Source organism: Stenella coeruleoalba (assembly GCF_951394435.1).
Source record: "Stenella coeruleoalba genome assembly, contig: scaffold_151, whole genome shotgun sequence".
NCBI classification, from domain to species: Eukaryota; Metazoa; Chordata; class Mammalia; order Artiodactyla; family Delphinidae; genus Stenella; species Stenella coeruleoalba.
This window is the reverse complement of record NW_027646317.1, coordinates 547,880-561,081: the sequence shown is the minus strand read 5'-3', so window position 1 is coordinate 561,081 and position 13,202 is coordinate 547,880. Positions and strand designations below refer to the sequence as shown.

The following is a 13,202-nucleotide window of genomic DNA, read 5'->3' as shown; positions in this document are numbered from 1 at the left end:
CCTTTATGGATTTTACACTTTTTTCAGATGGCCCTTTTGACCGGGGGGAAGTGAGACTTCATTGTAGTGCAGATTTCCTTTGCAAGCTTGCTTGGTTGGCCAAAAAGTGCGTATGCGTTTTTTCCTGAATATATTCAGGAAAAAACGCATACGCCCTTTTTGGCCAAGTGCATCATTGTCGAGTTTCTGACTCTCTTCATATGCTTTCAATGCAATTCCTGTCTACCTCCTGAAATCGGTTTCCTGCAATTCTGCCTTGCTTTCAATGCCTCTTCATAGCCTTACCTCAATATATTTTTTAAAAATAGTTGGCCTTTATAACTCTGCAGGTTTTTGAATTGCAGTGGCCCTTAGCTCCATTTTTTAGCTCTTATTTTTGTGGTCTTGCCCCATAACCACAGGATTCCTTGAAGCCCTATTTTTCTTCTGGGGCACCTTGCTGTGCCTTTGGTTAATTCTTCTTACTGATGTGATATTAGAGTGACATGTGCCCATTGAAACCGCTACAGCTAGTTTCTCACTGGTTCCCCCTATTCCCATTCATCCTCTGCACTAACTGCAGACTGTGCGATACCAGAACTTAAAGGCATTGACTCCATGTGGGGATGTTGTTAGTAAAGCGGCTGGAATGTCGATCCGGAGCCCCAGGAGAGGAAAAATGAGGTGCGTTTTAGAAACCTTTCCCGATCATATGGTATACCAGTCGCTGGGTTTCCCAAGCATGGTTTAGCTGTAGGAAGATTCCCTTCAACCTGGAGTGTTGGGACCCTTGGACTGAGTAGCATGAAGTATTGCATTAAACTTTCGGCAGTTGCTCACCAAAGCTCACCAATCCTGTCAGCCCCAAGTGTCCAGCCTTATGTCTTATCCAGCTGTGGGTTTATATGTGGTCAATCCAGGTTGCATCACAGCCCCTGAGCGAATTTTGTAAGAATTTTTCTCTCTTTCATTGTTTCAGCGTTTTGTTTTTAAAATTTATTTCTATAATGGGGTTTAGCTCCTTTTCACTGCTGTGTTTGTGCCGCTCTGCACACACTTGATTCCCTTATGGAGATATGTCAATACATGGGTTTTAAGATTCTTATTCCTCAGATATATTTCTCTGCGGTGTATAGGGTGTGTTGAGGCCTGTTCATTGAGCAAGGTGTAGATCTTGTCTAATACCTATTTGGTTTATTGAACGGTATCTGTGCTAATTTCAAACTCTGGTTTTATGCATCACCCCACCTCTCCTTTCCCCTTAAGCTGACATAAGTGTGTTTTCTAAATGTGAGACACTGTTCTGTTCTGTAATTCATTTCTTGTGCAGCCATATTTACCCTCCCTCTATAAGTGATATCTTATGATATGTTTCTTTTTCTGTTTGACTTATTTCAAGTAGTATTATCGGACCTAAATCCACTCTTTATCCTTCTACTAGCCTTATTACATTGATTTCATGGTGAAGAGATATTCCATTGTACATAAGTACCACATCTTCTTTATCCATTGTTCTCTTTCCTGGGATATTTAAGGTGTACTGAAGTTGAGGTTCTTGTAAACAGAGTAGCCCTAAACTGTGGTGTGCTTGTGTCTTGTTGATTTTTAGACTTCCCTAGATATACTCCCATGATTGGAAGTGTCCTATGCTCTGTAGCTCTGTTTTTTAGATGATTTAGGAACCACCATACACTTCTCCAGAGTGGCTCTCGGCAGTTCACACACTGCCCATCAGCGTATAAAGGCTCCCTGTTCTCCATGGCCTGTCCTGCATTTCTGGTTTTTACAATTTTTTAGGATGGCCCTTTTGACCGGTGGGAAGTGAGACTTCTTTGTTGTGCACATTTGCATTGCTTGCTTGCTTCGTTGCCCATAAAGTGCGTATGCGTTTTTTCCTGGATATAATCAGGAAAAAACGCATACGCCCTTTTGGGCCAACTGCATCATTGTCGAAATTCTGCCGCTTTTCATGTGCGTTAAAGACGAGTCCAATCTATCTCTTGAAATCTGTTTCTTGCAATTCTGTCTTGCATTCAGATCCTCTTCTTTGCCTTACCTCAACATATTTTTGGACGTTAGTTTTCATTTATAACTCTGCAGGTTTGTGAATTGCAGTGACCCTGAGCTCCATTGTTTAAGTTGCTCTTTTGTGAGCTGGCCTCAAACCCGCAGGATTGCTTCAGGCCCTATTTTGGCTCCGGCGAGGCAGGCTGAGCCTTTCTTTAATTCTTATTCTTAATGGGAAATTAGAGTGATATGTGCCCGTCCAAACCCCTACAACTCTTCTCTCATTGGTTCCCCCTCTTCCCGTTCATCCTCCTCACAATTTGCAAAATGTGTGAAACAGAAGTTTAAATGTGCTGATTCTCCAAGTGGGGAGATTCTAAGTAGCGTGGCTGGAATGGTGAACAGGAGCACCAGGAGAGGATAAATGAGGTGCATTTTAGACACATCTCCCGATCACATGGTGTACAGTCCTCTGGGTTTTCCATGCATGTTTTAGCTGTAGGAAGATCCCTTGAACCTGCAGATTTGGGACCCATTGAATGGGTACCAGGTAGTATTACTTTAAAGGGTGTGCATTTCCTCACCCAACCTCACATTTCTCTTAGCGCAAACAGTTTCCAGCCTTATGTCTCATCCTGCTGTGGGTCTAGATGTGTTCAATCCATGTTGCATCACCATCCCTGAGGAAAAGTTGTAAGAGGTTTTCTCTGTCTCTCTGTCGTTTATTTTTTTCAATTTATTACTATATTGGTTACAGCTGATTTTCAAAGCTCTGTTTCTTGCTGCTGTACATCCACTTGATTCACGTACAGAGAGACATCAATAAATTCTTTTTCAGATTCTTACCAGTCGTATATATTCTTTTCCGGTGACTTGAGTGTGCTGAGTGCAGTTCTTTTAGCTACCGTGTAGGCCTTGTTGATTATCAGTTTGGTATTTGGAATGGTATCTTTGCTAATTTCAACCTCCTGGATGATGCCTCACCCCTCCCCACCTTTCCCGTTTAGCAGCCTTATGCGTGTTTTCTACATATTTGACTATGTTTTTGTTTTGTAATTTATTTCATGTGTAGCCATTTTGGATTCCACCTTTAAGTGATATCTTATGATATGTGTCTTTTTCTTTTTGAATTCTGTCACTTAGAATGATCATACGTAACTCCTCCGGAGTTGTTACAACTGGCCATATTTCATTGATTTCCAGGCTGAATAATATTCCACTCTACCTAAGTACCACATCTCTATCCATTTTTTCCCTCCAGAGACATTTAAGTTATATCCTAGTCGAGGATCTTTTAAACAGAGAGGGGGTAAACATTGGGGTGCCTGTGTCCTCTCAATTTTTGTTTTTCCCAAGATATACGCCCATGAGTGCAAGTGCCCTATGCTCTGTAGCTCATTTTTTAGATGCTTTAGTAAACACAATACACTTCTCCAGAATGGCCGTTGGCAATATACATTTCCACTATAAGTCTCACAGGGCTCCCTCTTCTCGTTGCCCTGTCCTGCGTTTCTGTTGTTTATGCTTTATGAGGATGGCTCTTCTGACTGATGCGAAGTGATATCTTTTGTAGTATTGACTTCCAGTGCCCACCTGTTTGGTTGGCTAAAAAAGTGTATGCCCTTTTCTTGAATATATACAGAAAAGAACGCATACACCCTTTTTGGCCAACTGCAATGTTGGCAATGTTGGCAATGTTCAGCTCCTTTTCTTGTGCTTAATGGCGAGTCCTTTCTACCTCCTCAAATCCCTTTCCTGCCATTCTCCCTTGCTTACAAGTCCTTTTCTCTGACTTTCCTCAAGACATTTTTCAGTGATGGATATTTTCAACTCTGCAGTTTTGTGAATTTTACTGCCCCTGAGTTCCATTGTTCAACTCGTGTTTATGGGAACTGGCCACAAAGCAGCGGGATTTCCTCAAGCCCTATACTGTTTCCATGGGCAACCCTAGCCTTTGGTCAATTCGTCTTCCTGATTGGAAATTAGAGTGACATGTGCCTGTCTGAACACCTAGGACTTGTCTCTCATTGTTCCTCATCCTTCCACTTCATCCTCTGGACAAATTCCAAACTGTACGCAACAGGATGTTGACAGTGCTGACATCTCCAAGTGGGGAGACTGTTAGTAAAGACGCTGGAGGGGTGAACCCGAGCACCAGGAGATGAGGAGATGAGATGCCTTTTCCAAACTCTTCCCGATCAGACGGTATACCATCCTCTGGGTGTGACAGACATGTTTTAGCAGTAGGAAGAGTCCCATTCATGTAAGGAGAACACCAGGGCTTTTTCAAAATCAGTGTCTCCCCGAAACCCAAACTGGGGAATTTTTTAAGCTACAGCTACACATATGTTCATTAAGGGCCTTGGGAAGTAGGCAGAGTCCAAACTTTAGATGATTGAAGTCTTCAGGGTCAGAAGCACTCACCACCAGCTTCCCTTAGGCTACACTTTAACTGTCATTGATAGATGATGTCAATAAAAATATCTATTCTTTTTCAGATTATTTCCCCTTATAGGTTATTGCAAAATGTTGAGTGTAGTTCCCTGTGCTATACAGTAGTTCCTTGTTGATGATCTATTTTATACATAGCAGTGTGTATGTGTTCATTCCAAACTGTTAATTTATCCCTCCTCCCACCTTTCCCCTTTGGTAATAATAAATTATAAGATTTTATACTTCTCAGAAATGGGGGAGCTGAAAGAGAGGTATCATTTTCAATGGAAAAGCATTTAAAACAAGATTGAAGGTTTAACCAAGATTATTAGCTGTACATCCTTGGAAAGAAATCACTTCGTTTCTCTAATATTGACCTGACAAATAAGACAAACCTTTTCACTGAACTTGCTTATAAAAAGTGATGGAAATATCAAATGGAAGTGTTAAAAACATCTTATTTTACCCGAGCCTTATACACTGTTCTATGTTAACTACAGTTTGGCTCACACATCTGTTCATTGAGGTTACAATAGTCTCAATTTCTGTTACTGATCCTCCAGAGTGGACCCCAACAAGTGTCCCCCTGCCCAGTGTCATTGGGGCCAACAGATCGAGACTGAGTTTGGTTCACAAGCAAAGGAAACTTTATATTTTGATCAGAGAATGGAGAGGTGAGAGCATGCACTACCCCGTGGGCTGTGGGCTGGGCTGCTGTGTAGAGATCCTGTCAGAGTCAGTGGGAGGGAGGGAGGCGGCGGAGCTCTCGAGGGCCGGGTTGGCTGTAGCTCAGGCTCTATATCGTGGAGTCTGCACTGGGCCCCAGGAGCTGAGGTGTCGACCCAGCCATTCTGCACTAGGAAATCTGGTCTGAAGTGCCGGGTGTGGAACCTCTGCATGTGGGACCCTAGGAGCACGTGAAATTAGACAAAGCACAAAGGATAAAAAAGGTTAGACTTGACTTTATTGCCCAGATTCTATTTTTATCTCCCAGGGATTTTTAATGGGCTTTGCTGGGGACAAACCCCTCCTCTGCCTTTTGTCCCGTTCCTCATTCTTGGAGTGCTGAGGGTGCAGACCCTTCTTCTGTAACTGCTGAGTGCTGAGTTGGGAGCCCTCATACCCTGGGGCGAGGGTCAGAGCTTCTCCCCAGCAGCCTCCCGGTGACGTTGATTGTCCCCAGGACCCCTGCCTCCCTGCTCGTCCACCTGAGCACCAGCATTGGAAGTGTTATAGATTCTAATGACCTTTAAGGGTCCAGGAAAGAGATGTGCAGAGACGCTGTGGGGGCCGGTTTCACCCCGCCCCACATTTGTTCGGCCACCTTAGGCTGACCGTCTCTGCCAGCCTAGATGCTCTGACCAGTAGTCTGCGCTTTCTTCACTTAGGCCCCTGAATTAACGTACAAACAGCACCAGGTGTCAGAGCCCTGCCCGCTCAACTCCCAGACAGTCCAGGGTCAGTGGTGATCAAGGACCATGATGGCTACTGAGTCAACAGCCTTTTGAAGTAAACAGGAGTCCAGCCGGTCTTATTGGCCACCATCATCACGGTGTCTGTAGGCTTTTCTATGGTGACAGTGTGGTATACTGTTCCCCCGCCAAGATTATTAGCTCCCCTCTGGGTGCAGTAAGTCCTGCAAGCAGTAGTCTACTCTTTTGGGACACACTCTTGTTGTTTTATGAGAGAAACTCCAGGTCAAGTGATGTTCACACGAGTCGTCATGGTGCCCTGTTGCCCCCGGTTATCTCTCTGGATGTTGGAGTTGGAGGGCCTCCTCACTCGAGGTCGGTGTGCCCACGGAGCGAACCCTGCAACTTCAGGGCATGGTTGGTGGTTAGGATCACCACGTGGGGTCCTTTTCCCTTAGGAGGGAGGTGGCCTTTTGGGCTGCTGATTTCCAGGTTTTTAGATACCGCCAGTATCTTGGCCAGATGTGGCAGTGGGCCAAGCCCCTTAGTGACTGTAGTTTATCCTACCTGGATGGCATTCTTGCATTGTTCCATTTCAAGTGGTCCCAGTTTTTGCACTAATTCTCCAATGGCGATTCACCTTTCACCGGGATTGTAAAGATCAAAGGGTTTAGCTAAATTAGGGAGTTCCAGGGCAAGGGTCTGAATTGACTGCTCTTTCCAATCTTGAAAGGCCACTTCTGGATTCTATTCAAAAGGATCGTCATCTTTTCCTTTCAGTGTTTCATATAGAGGCCCAGCTAGTAGACTGTAGTTAGGGATCCAGAAGCAGCAAACCCTGGCCTCCCCAGGAACCCCTAAGCTGTCTTCTAGTTTTAGAAAGGGGTAAGGCTGAAAATGGTTTCTTCCCTTTCCTGGGATGGGCTTCTCTGACCTTCTGTGAGAATGAAGCCCAGGCAGGTCACCGCAGTCTGTGATATTTGAGCTTTTTCTTGGACAACTTCTATCCTTTATTGGCTTGGTAGTTCAGAGGCCTCCTTAGTAGGGCTGGTGATCAGAATGTCGTCTGCATATTGAAGGAGGGTTTCCTTTTCCAGAGGTAGAACTTTTAGGTCTTTAGCTAAGCTTTCCCCAAAGATGGTGTGGGAATTTTTGCACCCTTGGGGCCAGACGGCCCGGAAGTATTGTTTTAGTTGTATGTAGAGTCCTGCCACTCACAAGCCAAAATTTCTTGTGACTCTGGGACTAATGGAATACAAAAGAAGGCATCATTGAAGACTAATACAGAATACCATGTCCTGGTGGTTGGTAGAATGACCAGCAGGGTGTAGGAATTAGGAGCAACTGGAGGTATATCCTCGGTGGCTTCACTGACTGTCCTGACATCCTTTACCAGGTCCCCAGCAGCCCATGGGGCTCTCGTGGTCAGACCAATCCCAGAATATGGAGCTCACCTGGGCAGGTACCCCACCCCCACCCCAGCCCACGGGGCTCTCGTGGTCAGGCCCCTCCCAGGATACAGAGCTACCCTTGCAGGTACCGTGGCAGGGCTGGGCACACAGGAACCGTGCACATAGCCCTCATTGCAGAGCACCCCCAGCTCACCTGTCGCTCAGAGCTGACACAGAGCACCTCAGAGCAGGACTTGAACTAACAAACAGCAGCTGCGACAGGTCTGTGACCCTGGGCATCACTCCGTGAGGCCTCCCTCCACCTGGTCTTCCAGAGACTTCCACTGCACCCGGGGCACCAGGCCTCTGTCTCCAACCACCACCCACCCCTCCTCTCCCTGACTCCTGGGTTCCTCTCATTAGGAGAGGGTTTTCTTGAAGTTGTCTCCCACTCATGGGCCAGATAAAATGATTAGAAAACAAGCCAAAGCTGCAGCCCCTTGTCTATCCTGACTCTCAGGAGCCCACACCTGTTCCTTGGACCTGGCCGGTTCAGCAAGTTCCATTTTCTGCAACTGTGAGCCCCTGAGGGGTGATGATTGGCTGACCTGGGCAGCCTTACCGTGCCGGCCAGCCCTCCCCAGGTGTGCCTGGGTTGAGATCAATATAAATATCACTCCAGGCAGCAAGAGCCCCTGCAGCCGTGCCTGACGCCATTTTCTCTGCCCTGTCAGCAGTCTCGGGGCTGGGCTGGTGGGAGGGAGTGAGAGGCCACGGCTTTGTGGGTGGCCCAGTGTGAGTGGGGCTCTGCTGGACTTTCTGCAGCAGTTGCCAGGCTGCCACCTGCTAAAGAAGAGGATGTGTCACCCATACCTGCTGCTGGAATTTCTCCCTGGGCAGAGGTGAGGAAGGAAAAAAGCAGTGGGGGCAGGGACAGGACGGGTATCTCAGGCAGGGAAATGGAAATCTTCCAGAAGAGCACCCAGGGCCAGGACCATCCTGGCTGGCCTGCAGGCACCAAGTCGGCTGGCATGCTGTCACTCGTGTGGCTCTATGGCCCTTCCTCTAGGCTTTCAAGTCCTTGTATATATTCAGGTGTTTTACCTGGGACGGGTGGGAATAGTTCAGCAGCAACTGGCCTGGGGCTCAGCTCACGTTTACTCACAGATGCCTCGGCACGGTGCCCCAGCTTTGCAATGAGGACGCTTGTTGCGTGGGGGCTGCTGGCTGAATGGGAGACGATTCCCCACCACTGACCAACTTCAGAATTGTTTACAACTGGAGCAAGTGCCCTGATACGGTTTTCCTCTGTGGAACTGGTGGGTTCTGTGTTTTTTTTCTCTTTTTCGTTTTTGGTTCAAGGTAGATTTTATTCCTCTTTTTTGTATTTACAGATATAAGCATGGAAATAATTTATTCATATAAATACATGTATGTGCAGGGAATAATTGTTTTTTCTGTTTTATTTTTTAAATTTTACTTCTTTTTAATTTTGAATTTTATTTTATATTTTTATACAGCAGGTTCTTATTGGTTATCTATTTTATACATATAAATGTATACATGCCAATCCCAGTCTCTCAACTCCTCCCACCACCACCCCCCCAACAGCTTTCCCCCCTTGTTGTCCATACGTTTGTTGTCTACATCTGTTGCTCTATTTATGCCTTGCAAAATGGTTAATCTGTACAGTTTTTCTAGGTTCCACATATATGCATGAATATACAAAATTTGTTTTTCTCCTTCGGACTTACTTCACTCTGTATGACAGTCTCTAGATCCATCGACGTCTCTACAAATGACCCAATTTCATTCCTTTTCATGGCTTAGTAATATTCCATTTTATATATGTACCACAGCTTTATGCATTCGTCTGTCTGTGGGCATTTAGGTTGCTTCCATTACCTCGATATTGTAAATAGTGATGCAATGAACATTGCGGTGAATGACTCTTTTTGATTTATGGTTTTGTCTGGGTATATGTCCAGTACTGGGATTGCTGTATCATATGGTAATTCTATTGTTAGTTTCTTAAGAAATTCCATATTGTTCTCCATAATGACTGTATCAATTTATATTCCCAACAATAGTGGAAGAGGGTTCCTTTTCTCCACACCCTTTCCAGCATTTTTTGTTTGTAGATTTTCAATGATGCCTATTCTACCAGGTGTGAGGTGATACCTCATTGTTGAATCCATTTCGTTGAGCAAGGGGTAGCTCTTGTCTATTACATATTTGGCTTATGGAACGGTATCTGTGCTAATTTCAAACTCTGCTTTTATGCAGCACCCCAACTCACCTTCCCCCTTAAGCAGGCATAAGTTGGTTTTCTAAACTTGAGACCCTGTTCTGTTTTGTAATTCAGTTCATGTGTAGCCAAGTTCACATTCCGTGTATTAGTGATACCTTATGATGTTTCTTTTTCTGTGTGACTTATTTCACTTAGAATCATCGTGCCTCAATCCACTCATTATGCTGGTACGGGCCTGGTGACATAGATTTCATTGCTGAGTGGTATTCTGTTGTACAGAAGTACCGCAACTTCTTTATCCATTATTTGCTCTCTGGGATATTTAACTTGTGCCGGAGAAGAGATTCCTGTAAAAAGAGCCGTCCCAAATTTTGGGGTTGCTGTGTCTTTTTGATATTAATTTCCCTAAGCTATAGGACCATAAGTGGAAGTGCCCTAGGCTCTGTTGCTTTGTTTTTTAGATGTTTCAGGAAACACCATACACTTCTCCCGAGTGTCTGTTGGCAATTTACATCCCGCCCATCAGCATAACAAGGCTCCCAGTTCTCCATGGCCTGTCCTGCCTTTCTGGATTTTACACTTTTTTCAGATGGCCCTTTTGACCGGGGGGAAGTGAGACTTCATTGTAGTGCAGATTTCCTTTGCAAGCTTGCTTGGTTGGCCAAAAAGGGCGTATGCGTTTTTTCCTGAATATATTCAGGAAAAAACGCATACGCCCTTTTGGCAAAGTGCATCATTGTGGACGTTCTGCCTCTTTTCCTATGCTTTCAATGCAATTCCAGTCTACCTCCTGAAATCGGTTTCCTGTAATTCTGCCCCGCTTTCAAGTCCTCTTGGCAGCCTTACTTCAGTCTATTTTTGGACGATAGCTGTCATTTATAACTCTGCAGGTTTGTGAATTACAGTGCCCCTGAGCTCCTTTCTTCAACTCGCTTTCTTTTGAGCTGGCCGCAACACCGCAGGATGGCTTCAGGCCCTAATCTGGTTCCGGCACGGCACGCTGAGCCTTTGGATATTTCCACTTCCTGGTGGGAAATGAGAGTTAAATTTGCCCGTCCAGACACCTCCAGCTAGCCTCTCATTGGTTCTCGCTATTCCTGTTCATCTTCCGCAGAAATTGCAAACTGGGCCAAACAGGAGGTTAAAGGCGCTGACTCTCCAAGTGGGGAGAGTGTTAGTAAAGCATCTGGAATGTTGCACCCGAGTACCAGGGGAGGAAAACTGAGACATATTTGAACACGTCTCCCGTTCACATGGTTGATCATACTTGGGTTCCACATGCATGTTTTAGCTGAAGGAAGAATACCTTAAACCTGGAGAGTTGAGACCCGTGTAATGGGTACCATGCAATATGACTTCAAAGGGTCTTCATTTGCTCACCGAACCTCTCCAATCCTATCACTGCTGCGTTTATGCCCCTGTACACATGCTTGATTCTCTTTCGGAGACATAGCAATCCATAGGTTTTACGATACTTACTAGTCAGGTACATTCTTACGTGTTTAATATGCGGTGTTGAGTACATTTCGTTCAGCAAGGAGTAGCTCTTGTCTATTCCATATTTGACTTAAGGAACTTTATCTGTGCTCATTTCAATCTCTGGTTTTATGCAGCACCCCAACTCACCTTTCCCCTTAAGCAAGCATAAGTTGGTTTTCTAAATTTTAGACCCTGTTCTGTTCTGTAATTCAGTTCCTGTGTAGCCAAGTTTACATTCCGTGTATTACTGATATCTTATGATGTTTCTTTTTCTGTGTGATTTATTTCATTTAGAATCATCATACCTGAACCCACTCATTGTGCTGCTAAGGGCCTGATGACATAGATTTCATTGCTGAGTGATATTGCTTTGTAAGTAAATACCACAACTTCTTTATCCATTTTTCACTTTCTGCGATGTTGAACTTGTACTGTGAACGAGGTTCTTATAAACAGAGGCGTCCCAAACTTTGGGGTGGCTGTGTCTTTTTGATTTTAATTTCCCTAAGCTATAGGACCATAAGTGGCAGTGCCCTAGGCTCTGTTGCTTTGTTTTTTAGATGTTTCAGGAAACACCATACACTTCTCCAGAGTGGCTGTTGGCAATTTACATCCCGCCCATCAGCATAACAAGGCTCCCAGTTCTCCATGGCCTGTCCTGCCTTTCTGGATTTTACACTTTTTTCAGATGGCCCTTTTGACCGGGGGGAAGTGAGACTTCATTGTAGTGCAGATTTCCTTTGCAAGCTTGCTTGGTTGGCCAAAAAGGGCGTATGCGTTTTTTCCTGAATATATTCAGGAAAAAACGCATACGCCCTTTTTGGCCAAGTGCATCATTGTGGACGTTCTGCCTCTTTTCCTATGCTTACAGTGCAATTCCAGTCTACCTCCTGAAATCGGTTTCCTGCAATTCTGCCCCGCTTTCAAGTCCTCTTGGCAGCCTTACTTCAGTCTATTTTTGGACGATAGCTGTCATTTATAACTCTGCAGGTTTGTGAATTACAGTGCCCCTGAGCTCCTTTCTTCGACTCGCTTTCTTTTGAGCTGGCCGCAACACCGCAGGATGGCTTCAGGCCCTAATCTGGTTCCGGCATGGCACACTGAGCCTTTGGATATTTCCACTTCCTGGTGGGAAATGAGAGTTAAATTTGCCCGTCCAGACACCTCCAGCTAGCCTCTCATTGGTTCTCGCTATTCCTGTTCATCTTCCGCAGAAATTGCAAACTGGGCCAAACAGGAGGTTAAAGGCGCTGACTCTCCAAGTGGGGAGAGTGTTAGTTATGCATCTGGAATGTTGCACCCGAGTACCAGGGGAGGAAAACTGAGACATATTTGAACACGTCTCCCGTTCACATGGTTGATCATACTTGAGATCCACATGCATGTTTTAGCTGAAGGAAGAATACCTTAAACCTGGAGAGTTGAGACCCGTGTAATGGGTACCATGCAATATGACTTCAAAGGGTCTTCATTTGCACATGAACCTCTCCAATCCTATCACTGCTGTGTTTATGCCCCTGTACACATGCTTGATTATCTTTCGGAGACATAGCAATCCATAGGTTTTAAGATACTTACTAGTCAGGTATATTCTTAGGCGTTTAATATGGGGTGTTGAGTCCATTTCGTTGAGCAAGGAGTAGCTCTTGTCTATTCCATATTTGGCTTAAGGAACTTTATCTGTGCTCATTTCAATCTCTGGTTTTATGCAGCACCCCAACTCACCTTTCCCCTTAAGCAAGCATAAGTTGGTTTTCTAAATTTGAGACCCTGTTCTGTTCTGTAATTCAGTTCCTGTGTAGCCAAGTTTACATTCCGTGTATTACTGATATCTTATGATGTTTCTTTTTCTGTGTGACTTATTTCAGTTAGAATCATCGTAACTGAATCCACTCATTGTGATGCTAAGGGCCTGATGACACAGATTTCATTGCTGAGTGATATTGCTTTGTAAGTAAATACCACAACTTCTTTATCCATTTTTCACTTTCTGCGATGTTGAACTTGTACTGTAAACGAGGTTCTTGTAAACAGAGCCGTTCCAAACTTTGGGGTGGCTGTGTCTTTTTGATTTTAATTTCCCTAAGCTATAGGACCATAAGTGGAAGTGCCCTAGGTTCTGTTGCTTTGTTTTTTAGATGTTTCAGGAAACACCATACACTTCTCCCGAGTGTCTGTTGGCAATTTTCATCCCGCCGATCAGCATAACAAGTCTCCCAGTTCTCCATGGCCTGTCCTGCCTTTCTGGAT

The 13,202-nt window shown here is 44.8% G+C and overlaps 1 long non-coding RNA gene across 3 annotated transcripts in view; it reads left to right on the top strand.

Annotated features, from left to right (window-relative positions):
- The window catches only part of LOC307181174, a 255,444-nt gene extending 244,117 nt beyond the window's left edge, over positions 1–11,327 (top strand). For all 3 annotated transcript variants that reach the window (XR_013826066.1, XR_013826067.1, XR_013826068.1), the window contains exon 3: positions 11,247–11,327. This is a non-coding gene — a long non-coding RNA (uncharacterized lncRNA). The remainder of the gene's footprint in view (positions 1–11,246) is intronic.
- The last annotated feature ends 1,875 nt before the right edge of the window (positions 11,328–13,202 follow it).